This window comes from Trichomycterus rosablanca, chromosome 14, assembly GCF_030014385.1.
Source record: "Trichomycterus rosablanca isolate fTriRos1 chromosome 14, fTriRos1.hap1, whole genome shotgun sequence".
NCBI classification, from domain to species: domain Eukaryota; kingdom Metazoa; phylum Chordata; class Actinopteri; order Siluriformes; family Trichomycteridae; genus Trichomycterus; species Trichomycterus rosablanca.
The window spans coordinates 20,298,080-20,311,190 of record NC_086001.1 but is presented as its reverse complement, the minus strand read 5'-3'; the positions used below and the strand labels follow the sequence as shown (position 1 = coordinate 20,311,190).

General features: G+C 41.0%; 4 non-coding genes across 4 annotated transcripts; 1 reads left to right on the top strand and 3 right to left on the bottom strand.

Moving 5' to 3' along the window:
• Positions 1-565: 565 nt before the first annotated feature.
• Positions 566-637, bottom strand: trnaq-uug (transfer RNA glutamine (anticodon UUG)). The gene has a single exon. It is a non-coding gene; the product is annotated as a tRNA-Gln (tRNA).
• A 307-nt stretch (positions 638-944) lies between these two features.
• Positions 945-1,016, bottom strand: trnaq-cug (transfer RNA glutamine (anticodon CUG)). The gene has a single exon. It is a non-coding gene; the product is annotated as a tRNA-Gln (tRNA).
• Positions 1,017-8,198: 7,182 nt separating this feature from the next.
• Positions 8,199-8,272, top strand: trnai-aau (transfer RNA isoleucine (anticodon AAU)). Its single transcript has one exon. It is a non-coding gene; the product is annotated as a tRNA-Ile (tRNA).
• Positions 8,273-12,349: 4,077 nt separating this feature from the next.
• On the bottom strand, positions 12,350-12,421 carry trnat-cgu (transfer RNA threonine (anticodon CGU)). The gene has a single exon. It is a non-coding gene; the product is annotated as a tRNA-Thr (tRNA).
• Positions 12,422-13,111: the final 690 nt, after the last annotated feature.

The following is a 13,111-nucleotide window of genomic DNA, read 5'->3' as shown; positions in this document are numbered from 1 at the left end:
CTCCATCGTTTCTGTGTGGCAGCTCCATAACTGAAGGGCTGTCAGTGTCAAGTGCCGCTCCATCCCAAAATATAATCGCAAATCATTGTTTACAGCACCATCAAACAGCCAACTTGCTCTTAAATGACTAATTATTAACTTTTGGGCTTAAGTCAGACCTCACTGTGTGGTTCCATGGTGTAATGGTTAGCACTCTGGACACAAATCCAGAGTCAAAGCCAAAAAGAAAAATACACACACACACACACACACACACACACACACAACTTCAGACTTTACTTTTACATCTCAGATTTTTTAAACTTATGTGATTGATATAATTCTGAGCTAATTTAGAAGTTTTCAGTCAGTAAATAAGAGTAATTTTAGTTAAACATTGCCACCCAAGTATCAAAATAACAAACTATTCCACTGTACTGAGTTAAGTTTAGGACCCAGTTGGCCGGTAGATGGCGCTGTAAACAGTGATTTGCCTTTTGGTGTAACAATTTGGCATAGAGCAGTCACATGTGGAACACTATTCTCTACTCAGCATTGATAACAGTGTTTTTACCTAAATAAAACCAGGTTTCACTGAGATTTGAACTCAGATCACTGGATTCAAAGTCCAGACTGCTAACCATTACACCATGGAACCACACTGTGAGGTCTTACTTAAGCCCAAAAGTTAATAATTAATCATTTAAGAGCAAGTTGGCTGTTAGATGGCGCTGTAAACAATGATTTGCAATTATATTTTGGGATGGAGCAGTCACATGTGGAACACTATAACACTACTAGTGGTATTATGATATTTAAGCTGGATGAATGGATGGAAATTAACATGTCATTTAAGGTGACTCTAAACTCTCTGTTGTACTGCACATGCGCTGAATGCTACCATCCTGAAACTGCTAATGTTTCTCAATCTTGGACCTCACACCGGGCCCCAAATAAAAGCAGTAAGGTCCCACCGAGATTTGAACTCGGATCACTGGATTCAGAGTCCAGAGTGCTAACCATTACACCATGGAACCCTGACACCAAGAAAACTAAACGTAATGATTCGCCATTTGCTGAGTAAATAAAACAAAAAAAACTTCGGACTTTACTTTTACATCTCAACTTATTTACACTACGTGATTGATATAATTGACTGAAATCAATAGAAAAAACTGAGGTAATTTAGAAGTTTTAAACACTAAATAAAAGTAAACAATGACTTGCCACTTTGTGTTCTAATTTGGCATAGAGCAGTCATATGTGAAACACTATTTATTGTCTTCTCAGCATTGATAACAGTGTTTTTACCTAAATAAAACCAGGTTCCACCGAGATTTGAACTCTGATCACTGGATTCAGAGTCCACAGTGCTAACCATTACACCATGGAAGCACAAAAAATAAACAATTCAGCACAAAGGTTAATAATTACACCATTAACTCCACATGTTTTTTTATGTAGTGTTTATGGTATTTAAGCTGGATGAATAGATGGAAGTTAACATGTCAGATATCCCAAGTTGCAAAAACTCATTTCAGGGCAAAAAAAAGCTAAAAACCTCTCGCACACAGCAAAGGATATGGATGATAACATTTTTTGGAGCTGCTAACTGAACTGTGTACTAAAATAAATTTAGACCGTGTAGAATAAAAGTATTAGGAAAGTATGAGGTTAAAAGCATCAGCTTTTATTTATTCTTAAAAGAAAAATACATGAACCTCAGTCATCTCACACGAAGATCTGTTCTGCTCAACAACAGTAAAGCTCTCCATCGTTTCTGTGTGGCAGCTCCATAACTGAAGGGCTGTCAGTGTACTGTAGAATCGGGTTTGTGGGTACATGCCCTGTCCTTGCACCCCGGCTGGTTAGCTCAGTTGGTTTGAACGTGGTGCTAATAACGCCAAGGGCGTTGCTTCAAGCCCTGTATGAGCCACACCCACTTTAGGACTTAAACTAACAAACAAGTGCTCTTCCTCTAACTAGCAGGTCCTATTGACCTGGGCTTCAAACGTTGTCTCTGACAAGTGTGAGTTATTTTTAATGCCCCTCTCATTCAGGTCAGAAACATGTGATTATTTCAATTTGCCAAACTGAATTACCCTGCTGTAAAAGTTAGCAAGTCATGTGACCCATGTGTACCGTCCAATGAAACAGCTGTGCGCGTGTCTCTGTGGTGCAATCGGTTAGCGCGTTTGGCTGTTAACCGAAAGGTTGGTGGTTCGAGCCCACCCAGGGACGAGTGCCTTTTATTGCACAACCATGTCTGTTGATCAAACGGATATGAGACACAACAACAACGTGTAGTCCAACAGAATAGTGGAAATAAGTAACTGAAAAACATTCAGTAAACAACAGTCCTACAAGCACAAACATCCACTTGATAAGTCACCGGAGACCGGCTGTCCAAAGTGGAAGAACGTCCTTTTGGTTTCAGTAGATGTTAAATGAAGATACTCGCCCAACATGGGGCTCGAACCCACGACCCTGAGATTCAACGTTACCATCTTTTTTTTACCGACTGAGCTAGCCGGGCTTAAGCAGCGGGTCAGGACAGACAGCTCATCGGTCAGATCATCAGAGAGATGTAGGTGTAATTCACTAACATCACGACCAGATTAAGAACTCATTCACAGTTTACAAACAAAGTAAGTTCAAAATAATCAACAGAAACAGACACAGACTTAGGCTGCGTCCGAAATCGCATACTTACTGAGTACGTAGTAGATTGGAGGAAGTATGCACCACTCGGCCGGTAAAGAAGTACGTACTTTCAGTACAGAAGTGTGCAGTATGCACACAACACCCGTACGTACTACGTCCGCCATCTTACCAACGTCAAGTGACCATAGTTACAGACAGCATGCTCATTTCAAGCTCCACTCGCTAAAATTTTGGGTATTTATCGTCTTTATTTGCGCCACTTACTGATTAATCTATAGTCATGTATCCCGACTCCACACTGAGACGGCAGAGAGTAGTAAATCACAGAATTGAACTAAGAAAGTTATTGATTTTTTACCTCAGAAATAATGTAAGTACTGCTAACCTTTAGCAACAGTATACTACATTACCATGATTAGACTACTACAATGAAAATCGTCTGTGCACGACATTGTGCACAAAATGAGTAAGCCTGTCAGAGGGCTCGTCAGGAGGATCATCACCCTACCAACTGGTGATTAACTAGAGTGTGTAGGAGCTGGATTTGCCCACTTGGCCGGATCCGAATATTTTAGAGTGGCAGTTGGTGCTACTGATGGGTGCCACATTCGAATAAAACCCCCATCTGCCAGCACACAGTGCTACCTAAACAGGAAGCTGTTCCACTCAATTCAGCTTCAAGCCATCTGTGACCACCAGGGGAAGTTCAGAGACATTTTTGTTGGTTACCCTGGGTCGATTCATGATGCAAGGGTACTAAAGAACAGCCCTGTGTATAAAGAGGGCTTATACCCACCTGCAGGACGATACATTCTTGGGGATGGGGGTTATCCCTGCATTAATACACCCATCCGGCTCCTGACCCCCTATCGAGAGCCTGTGCAGAACCCTGTACAGGCTCGTTTTAACAGCAAACTGACCAAGGCCAGGAATGTGGTGGAAAGTGCTTTTGGAATGATGAAGACAAGATGGCGTTCCATTTTCTTTAAAGCCCTTGAGGTGAGACCTGTCTTCGCCCCAGAGGTTGTTGCATGCTATGCGGTGCTCCACAACCTCTGTATCGCTCATGGAGACATTATTGAGCCAGAATTAACAGAGGTACATGTTGACCAACCAGAGCCTGTAATTAATGACATTACATCAGGTGAAGATGGAAGAAAGCATCTGGCTGCAGCTGTCTCAGCACCACAGCACAGCATACCAGCTCTTTATGAGCATGATTATATTTAGAAAAATGTTTTGTTAATAGGTTCATGATGTTTGTTTTTATGTTTTGTTCTACAGTTCTTGATTGTCTCTTGACATTAACAGTTTATGCATTATTGAAAAGTAAAACTTGAATATTTTTTTAATTACAATTTCCAATTTTTACACTTTTTCTATTTTTAATTAAGGTTAAATGAAAAAGAAAATCCTTTATTTCCATTATTTGCCAACACATTTTCTTTCTCACAACATGCAATAATACTACAACACTTTTTGATTTTCAAATATTTATTTTTTCATTAGAATCTGTAGGATTTTAATAAACCTTTCCTCTCTCTCTCTTGCCTCCCTATCTCTCCTTTCCTCCCTCATTCTTGCTTCCTAGTCTCTCCTCTCCTCTCTCTTGCGCATCTCTCACTCTCGCTTTTCCTCTCTCTGGCGTGCCTCTTGCTCTCTCTTCTCCTCTCGTTCTATTCTTTCCCTTTCTCTTCTTTCCTCCTTCTCCTCATCCTCTCTCCATCTTCTCTCCTCGTTCTCTGCTGCTTCTATCTCCATCTCATTTTCCCTTTCTTCCATCTCCCTCAGATACTCAACTAAATCTTTCTCCCCTCGTCTCTCGGCTGGGGTTTCCATGCTTCTCGAGGATGGTGAAGCTATAGCAGCATCCTGGCCAGATGAGGAAATAAGGGTCGCTGGGCTAATTGATGGTCTCCCACCTATTGCCTCATCCATATCCACGTACCATTTCCAGGATGCTGCTGTTGTTTCACCACCCTCTGTACTTACCCCAGTAGGTGGACACTTCAGTTCCTACAAGATTCATAAACTTAACTTGTATTACAAATCTTTTCTGATATTTTTACTGAAGACAACTTACCAACAAACGAAGCTTACTTTGTATTTTTGTTTGAGGTTCTCCCACTTCTTCTTCACATAAGTGGGAGTCACCTTCCCCTGCAGTTGGTTCTCCAACACAAAGGCTCTACAATATAATGCACATAACAGTTATTAATGTATATAGCATACACTACTTCAAAAAAAGTTTGGTCATTAAAAGTTTTGAATGCTTTGAAAAAGTTAGCAAAACTTGAATACTAAAACTTGTCTTTATACCACCCTTTGTAATTAATATTATACATAAGATGTAACACAAGTTTTGTTACGTCAAAGAAACAGTTACTTACTCAAACCCTCGAACCGCTGCATTCTGTTTTCCGGTGAAGAGGGCCTGGTTGACCACTCTCCACCGGATAAGATTTTTAGTGTCTTCATCAGACCCTGCAATATCAATCATTAGTTTTAGAAGAGATTTCTAATGTGACTGTGTAGCAACATTACAACAATCATGAATATTTAGCCTCAACAACCCCAAAGCTAGATATAGCTACCTTCCTAAAGATAGTTTAGGATAGCCCATCACTAGCATTACAGATAAAATTAAATGAATCTATAGATAGATCATTTATTACAGCAGCTCAATATACAGTATATTATTGCAAAGTATTATAGTAAGCAAGTATTAAAGTATGCAAGTATTCAAATACAAAAGTATTAAGTACACATGGAATGTTGTACAACACTATGTAGTTAAATACATTGAATAAAAAGTAGTATATCGCCCTAACAGCATGACAAAGTTTGAAACCCAGGTCAATAGGACCTGCTAGTTAGAGAAGGCTGACTTGTTTGTTTAAGTCCAAGAGGAAACGAAGGATCGAACCCACGACCTTGGCGTTATTAGCACCACGCTCTTACCAACTGAGCTAACCAGCCGGTTAATCTGTTGTCTCTTTAGATCTTGGAACATAATTCTACACTAACTCCATTCAACCAGCTGCATGGCAGCACAAACCATTTGAGATTCTGCACACTTTCATTGAAGATCTGTAAAAATGAGCGGCTCCTAAACTGAATTTGGTTGTTATTGCACCAGAAATGCAGCAGTTTCATGTTATTTTAATGATCCGAGATCTCAGTCCTGCTTCAGACATCACTGTCTAGTCATTTCTTATGATCAGACTTTCTTAATACATCTTAAGGGTTCTAATATGTGTGAACTATCTAAACTATACTGTATTGTGGTACATTCATTCAGCCTTCATCAGTTTAGACCCGCCCACTTAACCACCAATTTGCCTCCACAGTGAGCCTGTATAGAGAGAGATTTGATTTTTTGTGTGTACCGTCCAATGAAACAGCTGTGCTGTTGATTGTGCATGTGTCTCTGTGGCACAATAGGTTAGCGCGTTTGGCTGTTAACCGAAAGGTTGGTGGTTCGAGCCCACACAGGGACGAGTGCCTTTTACTGCACAACCATGTCTGATGATCAAACGAATAAACTCAGTGTATATTATCTGGAAACAGATGCTCTTCATGTAGAAATATGCTTTACATTTGCTTGATGGTAATAACTCTTAGTGAAGTCTTAATGAACAATTAATTAAATTCAGGTTGTTTTTAGTTCAACTGGGATTAACAGTAGCTAAACTTCCTAAAACCCAGAATCCTACATTCATTCCACAAGGTTCACAAAATACATTATTTAATGAGTGAAAACTTGATGTTTGGAGCCCCTCTGGCATGCAGGCTGGTACTGTGTATCAGCACTACTTACTGTGTGCAGGACCTGAGTCGTATCTGCTCCAGTCACTGGTTGGTGGCATTAAGCTCAGTCAAGAACTTTAAGAAATATATAGTTTAGATAGTTCACACATACAGTTGGGCCAAAAAGTATTTAGTCAGCCACTGATTGTGCAGGTTCTCCTACTTAGAAAGATGAGAGAGGTCTGTAATTTTCATCATAGCTACACTTCAACTATGAGAGACAAAATGAGAAAAAAAAATTCAGGAAATCACATTGTAGGATTTTTAAAGAATTTATTTGTAAATTATGGTGGAAAATAAGTATTTGGTCAATAACAAAAGTTCAACTCAATACTTTGTAACATAACCTTTGTTGGCAATGCCAGAGGTCAAACGTTTCCTGTAAGTCTTCACCAGGTTTGCACACACTGTAGCTGGTATTTTGGCCCATTCCTCCATGCAGATCTCCTCTAGAGCAGTGATGTTTTGGGGCTGTCGCTGGGCAACACGGACTCCACAAATTTTCTATGGGGTTGAGGTCTGGAGACTGGCTAGGCCACTCCCGGACATAAATTGCTTTTTACGGAGCCACTCCTTCGTTGCCCGAGCGGTGTGTTTGGGATCATTGTCATGCTGGAAGAACCAGCCACGTTCCATCTTCAATGCTCTCACTGATGGAAGGAGGTTTTGGCTTAAAATCTCACGATACATGGCCCCGTTCATTCTTCCCTTAACACGGATCAGTCGTCCTGTCCCCTTTGCAGAAAAACAGCCCCAAAGCATGATGTTTCCACCCCCATGCTTCACAGTAGGTATGGTGTTCTTGGGTTTTTCTTCTTCCTCCAAACACGACGAGTTGAGTTTTTACCAAAAAGTTCCATTTTGGTTTCATCTGACCACATGATATTCTCCCAATCCTCTTCTGGATCATCCATATGCTCTCTGGCAAACTTCAGATGGGCCTGGACATGTACTGGCTTAAGCAGGGGGACACGCCTGGCACTGCAGGATTTGAGTCCCTCTCGGCGTAGTGTGTTACTGATGGTAGCCTTTGTTACTTTGGTCCCAACTCTCTGCAGGTCATTCATCAGGTCCCTCCGTGTAGTTCTGGGATTTTTGCTCACCGTTCTCATGATCATTTTGACCCCACGGGATGAGATCTTGACCCCAAGGGAGATTATCAATGGTCTTGTATGTCTTCCATTTTCTTACAGTTGCTCCCACAGTTGATTTATTCACACCAACCTGCTTGCCTATTGTAGATTCACTCTTCCCAGCCTGGTGCAGGTCTACAATTTTCTTCCTGGTGTCCTTCGACAGCTCTTTGGTCTTGGCCATGGTTGAGTTTGGAGTCTGACTGTTTGAGGCTGTGGGCAGGTGTCTTTTATACAGATAACGAGGTCAAACAGGTCCCATTAATACAGGTAACGAGTGGAGGACAGAAGAGCTTCTTAAAGAAGAAGTTACAGGTCTGTGAGAGCCAGAAATCTTGCTTGTTTGTGGGTGACCTACAATGTGATTTCCTGTATTTTTTTTTCTCATTTTGTCTCTCATAGTTGAAGTGTACCTATGATGAAAATTACAGACCTCTCTCATCTTTCTAAGTAGGAGAACCTGCACAATCAGTGGCTGACTAAATACTTTTTGACCCCACTGTATAAGAACCCACAAAACCTCTTAGATGTGTATTAAGAAAGTCAGTTTCAGCTGCTTGAATGGAGTTAGTGTTGAATTATGTACAAAGATTTAAAGTAACTAAATGAAATGGCCGGTTAGCTCAGTTGGTTAGAGCGTGGTGCTAATAATGCCAAGGTCGCGGGTTCGATCCCCGTACTGGCCACACCCACTTTTGTACTTAAACTAACAAACAAGTGAACCTTCTCTAACTAGCAGGTTCTACTGACCTGGGCTTCAAACGTTGTCTCTGACAAGTGTGAGATCTTTTTACTGCCCCTCTCATTCAGGTCAGAAACATGCCATTATTTCAATTAGCCAAACTTAATGACCCTTCTGCAAATGGTTTAATGTGCACACTGCTGCTACTGGCTTGTTTTTCTTTTCTACAGTTTAAGTTCATACCTTCAGGTTCATGTTATTTGAGATCTCTACATAGATTTCTTTCTCATGTGCAGTTCAGTTTGAGAAGCGCACAGCGGAAGAGCGAGTGAGTCTGCGCGTTCAAATGAATTAAATGAGTCGATTCTTTAATCTTGTTCTTTAAGTCGAACGACAGGAATAGACTCGAAAGAGTCGATTCACTAAGTTGATAGTACTCAGCAATGAGCTGTTAGAAGCTGAAGGAATCGATTCTTTTTGATGAAGTCAACATTTTATATGTTGTAAAATGTGATTCTTTACCTTTACCAGAGCAGCCTTTTACACACTTGCAAATTGACTTTACACACATGCCATCTTGTGGACAGTTTAAGTATTTACTTGTCATTGTGGATAGATTTTCCAAATGGGTTGAAGCCTTTCCCACTGCTACAGAAAAGGCTGAGACTGTGGTGAAAATATTGACACAGGAAATCTTTCCTAGATATGGACTTCCTATATGTATTGACAGTGACCAGGGTACTCCATTTACTTCTAGGGTTACTCAGAAGTTATGTAAATACCTGCAGGTCAATTGGCATTTTCACATTCCTTATTATCCTCAATCATCTGGAATGGTAGAAAGAATGAACCGGACTATTAAAGAAAGATTAACTAAGGCCATGTTAGAGACAGGTAAGAATTGGGTTGATTTGTTACCTGCTGTAAGCTAGAAATCAGAATGACGCCAAGTTCAACCACTAAACTCTCTCCATTCGAGGTCATCTTTGGCAAACCATTTCCTTGTCTGTTGGTAAAGGGAACTAACAAACTTTTCTCTGCAGATGACTTGCATATGCTGACTATGCTGCAGCGTTAGTTGAAAAATTGTCTAATATAAATACTAAAGTTTCTGTCTCTCTGCCTATTCCATCAGATAACCCAACACACCCATATCAACATGGTGATTTAGTTTTAGTGAAGTCTCTAAATCCTAGGAAGGTTGGAGAAGCTGCTTTTGGGCCGCCTACTACCGTGCTTGCTGTGACGCGGACAGGGGTTTTGACAGGATTCACAGCCTCAGTGAATACTCACGTTAATACCTCATGCCTTGTTTGTCACGCTCTTTCCCAAGATTGGGAAGCTGTTCCTTTAAACTCTTCCTTTCTAAGACAATATCAGTCACAGTCCCACACTTGTTTGGTACCTCCAGAGGTCTTGTTTCTGCTAAACCTAAATAATGGTTTATTTAATACTGACTTTTTATTTTTAGTAATACTCTAAGTGATTTCACTAATCCATTCACCCCTGATACTTTTACTGGGCTTTTTCATGTAAGACCAGTTCAAGGATCAGTGTGCCTGTGTGCTCAACCTGGCATAGTTACTATAAATGGCACAAAATATAGACGTCGCCTTATAGGCCACACTTTATGTGCAGTGAATGTTACAATCTTAGGTCCTTAGGTGGGCCTGGGTAACTAATGCTTCAGGCAAGATAACTGGAGCTCCTATTGTAGAGGTTCCCCCAGCCTTTAGAATCTCCACTGCCATGTGGGTTTGTGGAACTAATGCCCACTTACGGCTCCCCACAAGGACTCACAAAGGTATTGTCTGACATTTATGGCATGGATGGTGCACCCCTGCTGTGGTGATGCCAGGGGTCTCTGTATACCGTGCTATTAAAGTTATACCCCATATACCCCATAAAGTTAAACGTTCGACAGAAAGCATGCCTTCAGGTTTCAATGGTTACCGCCTCACTGACCCTTGGACAACTCCAGGTGAAAGGATAGGCCTATCAATCATTCCAAATATAGGTATCACCTGGACAGTGCGCAAAATTAATGCTGTGGCATGACAGGTCCTCACTCTTGCTAACCAGACAGAGCAGGCCCTTACCCTAATTAATGAAGAAATGAGCTCCCTTAGGCAAGCTATTCTACAAAATAGATTGGCCCTAGATTTACTCCTTGCAGAGAAAGGAGGTGTATGTAAAGTCCTGAATTCCTCATGTTGTTTTTAAGTGCCTGATTATCATCAAAATGTTTTCGATATTATTCCACATATGAAGGACTCTATTTCTGTTCCAGTCCTTGCTGATGACTCTTGGTATAAATGGTTCACTAATCTATTTGGAGGCTCGGGTCCTTGGATTTTTTCCTCCTTCATACCCATTCTGCTAATCATACTGTGTATTCTCCTATTTGGACCATGCCTTCTACACTGTATCCAAAACTCTGTTATGAATCTCATTCCCAGGCCCAGAAACAATTTTATTATTTAGATCAGGCCTTTTGGGCCTGAAAAAGGGGAACTGATAGATATAATAAAAAAGTGTTCATAAACTTTTGGCATTTGTCCTTCTCCTTTGACCTCTGTGTTACACATCCCAGCAATAGTTAACCATAGCACCTATTTATATAGGTTTTTTGTGTGTTCTCTAATCCCAGCTCCCTAACCATTAACTTAGCTTCGGGCTATCTCACCCATAAAATTCAACTAAGTTTAGGCATAGGCTCACATTTCTCATGCAGACACAGACTATATAAGTCTGCTTCATATACCTAATAAATTGGAAGACTTATTATAAGTGTGTGTGTGTTTAAGTCTCTCCCAGTATACACTTACGAATTCAAAGGCTTGTTTTCTCATATTCAGTAAATGACACTGGAGTAGAAGATCTGAGCAGCAAGATTTTTTTCAAAAGAACTTGATGTTCTAACAGGGTCTGAAACAACTACCCGGATATTTAAACGGCTTAATCTAAGCTACAATCCCTGTGTAGCAGTAAGATGCTGCTGTGGAATTACAGCTTTGATGTATTTAGTTCTCTTGTGCTGTCCTATAGCCGTTGATCTTTCAGTCAGGTGAAGTTTACAAAAGAAAAAACTTGTGATTGGGTCTTTAACGGCCAAGTGTATGTTTCAAGGAGCATTTTGTCTGTGACATTAAAAACAAAGCACGAATAAGACACACTCTGGAAATGAGCTGTGAGATTTGGTTTCCGAGAGCGACGCCTTATGGCAGTGGTAGCAAAGCAAAGAAAGGTCACACACTGAAAAATGTCCCTGTGCAAAAGTAACAAATGGATGCAGGGGATTGAACCCTGGACCTCATACATGCAAAGCATGCTCTCTACCACTGAGTTACATTTCCTTTTGTGACATGGCAGGATTGCTGTGGCTCGTTAGCGCTATTGTAGAGAATAAGACCGCCAGGCAAGACATGGTCCCTAATTAAAAGCTACTAAATGGAGATGCTGGGCTTGAACCCAGGACCTCATACATGCAAAGCACACGCTCTCCCACTGAGCTACATCCTTGACTTGTGTTTCTTAGGGTAAACCTCCAACAGGTATGAGAGTCTTTGCAAAAAGAGAAGCAGAACCAGGAGCAGGAATCTCTAGCCTCTGTCAAGTGAGGGATTGCAGATTTAACAGCACACATGCATAGTCTTCTGTGGTAGCGGTTAAGAACTGGCTCTCTGAACCGGTTGGCTCCAAAAGACATTAAACACTCGGTTAACAAGCTCCATCATGTCATGCAAGCCAATAGAAAGTCCAATCCAAAATTCATCTAACTCCTGTACCTTTGCTCAGTCAGCTGGGTGAAGTTTAAAATGAGCTTGTGATTGAGTCTGACTAAGTACCTGGATATTTCAAGGGATTGTGACACTCTGAAGCTCATACAGGCACGGCATGCAGTACCTCTAAGCTGCCATCCCTATGTAGAGGAAATGTGCTGGTGTGGAAGCACAGCATTAAGTGGTAAATAAGACCTGCAAGGGAAAATAGGAAATGAAATGTGATTCTTAAATTAGCCTAGGGGGAATGTGAACTAGAGCATATTGGTCATGTTTTAAAATGAGAGCATGCATGTTAAAGGCACGAACGGGGATTGAACCCGTGATTTTCGGTTTACGAGACCGACACCTTACCACTTGGCCATCGCGCCTCTCCAGGTAGCAGGCAGAAAGTTGAAAAAACTTTCTTGTGCAAAAGTAACAACTGGAAGCTGAGCACATTCTTAAAGTTCAAGAGTAACAAGCAGAACGCCAGCTTGATAGTGACCGTTCTTAAAGCCATCGGCTTTAGAAACACACTTGACCATAGTTTTTAACCTGCTTTCACCCTTGTCTGTTTTAATCTTTACCTAACTAATTGGGCAAAAGGGCCAGGGGTTTGGTCACTTTTGGCCAGCCTTCTCTGGCCTTCTCTAACTAGCAGGTACTATTGACCTCACTTGTTTGTTAGTTTAAGTCCAAAAGTGGGTGTGGCCCATACGGTGATCGAACCCGCTACCTTGGCGTTATTAGCACCACGCACTAACCAACTGAGCTAACCGGCCGGTATACAAGGGCAGGTCATATACCCACATACCCGATTCTACACTGACAGCCCTTCAGTTATGGAGCTGCCACACAGAAACGATGGAGAGCTTTACTGTTGTTGAGCAGAACAGATCTTCGTGTGAGATGACTGAGGTTCATGTATTTTTCTTTTAAGAATAAATAAAAGCTGATGCTTTTAACCTCATACTTTCCTAATACTTTTATTCTACATGGTCTTAATTTCTTTTAGTCCTCTGCCATGTGCAGTGCAAGAATTCACTAAATTACACCGCAGGTCTATTTTTTCTTGACAA